The sequence below is a fragment of the Octodon degus genome, unplaced genomic scaffold (genome assembly GCF_000260255.1).
Source record: "Octodon degus isolate 3935 unplaced genomic scaffold, OctDeg1.0 scaffold00082, whole genome shotgun sequence".
NCBI lineage: Eukaryota > Metazoa > Chordata > Mammalia > Rodentia > Octodontidae > Octodon > Octodon degus.
The window spans coordinates 10,249,495-10,252,247 of NW_004524658.1; the positions used below are offsets into that span (position 1 = coordinate 10,249,495).

Here is a 2,753-nt window from a genome sequence, read left to right on the forward strand (position 1 = left end):
TGGGATAGATATATAGTTGCATTCTCTTAATGAATAGAATGATTTGTTCTAATGGTGATTGTAAGTAGGATCACAGGTCTGCATCTTGTACAGCAGTTAACCACTGGGAAGAATGTATGCAGTGTATTAGTGAAATAAATAACATTTTGGTCTACAAGCTTTGAAATACTACATAAATATAACATATGTATGTGATAGTAAAAAAATAAAATAAAATAATGAAGGGGAGAGGAAGAATCCGTATCCAGTCTCTCTGTGCAAGCAACTAGAGTGGCATCAGTGTCAGGGATAATGTGCCATAGGAGAGCACACAGAGTGGGGCTCTGTGAATAACAGTGTGCATTATGGGCCTGGGTCCTGCATTTCACAGTATATGGGAAAAGGCTTTGGAATGCCTGGCTTCCCAAAGGGCGAGGAACTTAGCTGGCCTTTCTCCATTAATAACTCACTCTTATTGAGTAGTAGTCAAAGAACACAAATGAAATAAAAGTATAGAGTTTTAACTATTTCCTTTGTCTTTCAGCAAAAAATTACAAAAAGGTAAAAACCAATGTGACAGGCTTAATGATTTGGCCAAACTTCATACTTAGCTTAAACAATATCAGTTAGCTATAAATTTATGAAAAATATTTTGGAAATGTCTATGAAAATCATAAACATTATATATAATATGCCAGTAATTTTCACTTGTGGATCCACCCTTAGTGAATGATCAGAAATTTAAATGAAGTTTTATGTAAATTTGATGGTAAATATAAAGAGTATTTATATTACAAAAGAGAAATATTCATCATATTTGAAAGAAAAATCAGACCACCAAATATTTTAGCAGAGAATTATTGAATTATTAAAATATAACTGTAAGTATTATAAACTTAAAAAAAAAGAACTCACTCTTAGAAACACAAATCATAGGACAGAAAGTATCTGCTCTATTAGGTTATTTTCAAGATTTAGCAATTATAGATTGTGCTGCTTTGTACATGGGTATATGTGTTTCACTAAGGTATACGGACTCTAACTCTTTCAGGAAGATACCTAAAAGGGGAATAGCAGAGTCAAATGGAACCTCTAGCTTTAGTTGCTTGAGGGTTTCCATACTAAATTCTATGCTAACTTCCGCAGTGGCTGTACCAATTTATACTCCCACCAAGGTTTAAAAAATGATCTCTTTTCTCTAACAACCACACCAGCATTCACTGCTAGTGAATTTCTTAATGATAGCCATGCTTTCTAGAGTGAGATAAAAATTCTAGTGCTGTATTAATTTGCATTTCTTGAATAATCAGTGATGTTGATGCAAGTATTTATTTATTGTTTGTACTTCATTTGAGAAGCATCTATTCATTTCAGATGGCTATTTTTGGACTGGTTATTTTAATTTGGGCAGCCTAATATTTTCAGTTCTTCTATAGTCTAGACTCCTTTGTCTGAGGAGTAGCTGATAAAATTTTTCCACATCCTATGAGTTGTCTGCTCATTTTGGGGAGGGGTGTTCATTTTTGCTTGATTTGATTTATCCCATTTGTTGATTTTTTTGTAATATTTCCTGTGTGTTCTGGTTTTATTCATAGTCAGTGCCCATACCTACATCTTCAAGAGTTTTACTTATTTTACCTCTTACCAGATTGTATTTTTATTTCAATATTAGGATATTTGTCAACTTCAATTTTAGCATAGTAAGAGATATGAATCTAGGTTTTATCTTTGGCATATAGAAAGCCAGCTTCCTAGCACTATTATTAAAAAAGTTTTCTTTCTTCCAGTGAAAATGTATGACATCTTTGTCAAAGATAAGATACTGGATATGTTTGGAGCTATTTCTGCACTTTCAATTCAGTTCCATTGATCCTCAAAGCTATTTGATTGTTTTATTTTCACTATCTTGCTGCTTTTATCAGAATAGTCTTGTGATATAACTTCAAATCAGGGATTGTGATGTTCCCTTGCCTTGCCCTTGTTGCCCCAAATTGGTTTTGCTAACTTATGTCTCTTCTGATTCCACGTGAGTTTTAGGATTGTGTTCTCTAATTCTGTGAGGTATACTATTAGTTTTTTGTGGGGAGGTTTCTTTAAATCTGAATAACAGCTTTGGAAGTGTGGCCATTTTCACTATAATGGTTTTCCCTATCCAGGAACAGGAGGTATCTTTTCATCATGTAATATCCACTTCGATCTCCTTTTACAGGGTACTTTGAAAAAGATCTTTCCCAGTGCAAAAGTCTTTCACTTTCCTTGGCTAGGTACGTCAAGCATTTTTGTATTAGCATTGCAAAATAAGTCTTAGTATTTGAAACATAAAACTAGCTAAGTTTCTATGAAAAGTATTGAATTAATCACTTAGACCAAAGGAACAGAAAAATGGAGAAATGAAGTATGAGAAAAAGACAAAACTAAGATAAAGGGTCCCATTAAAGGATAAAAGAAAATTTATAGTACAAGTAACAGAGAAGAGCAAATGATAATAAAAAGAAAAACAGAGCAAAATAAAGGAAAAGTGAGAAAAAGGAAAAAAAAAAAAAAAAGAAAGAAAAAGAGAGATGAGTCCAGTGCTCACTTCAGCAGCACATACACTAAAATTGGAACGATACAGAGAAGATTAGCATGGCCCCTGCGCAAGGATGACACACAAATTCGTGAAGCGTTCCATATTTTTCAGAAGACCCAAGGCTATTATGGGCTACTGGACTCTTTTAGAATATTTTGCTGAGTTTACACACCTATAATATTCAATAACGGAACTTAGAAAAAAA

General features: G+C 33.3%; 1 non-coding gene across 1 annotated transcript; it reads left to right on the forward strand.

The window, feature by feature from the left end:
• Positions 1 to 2,549: 2,549 nt before the first annotated feature.
• LOC111818184 lies at positions 2,550 to 2,656 on the forward strand. The gene has a single exon (XR_002822239.1). It is a non-coding gene; the product is annotated as a U6 spliceosomal RNA (small nuclear RNA).
• The last annotated feature ends 97 nt before the right edge of the window (positions 2,657 to 2,753 follow it).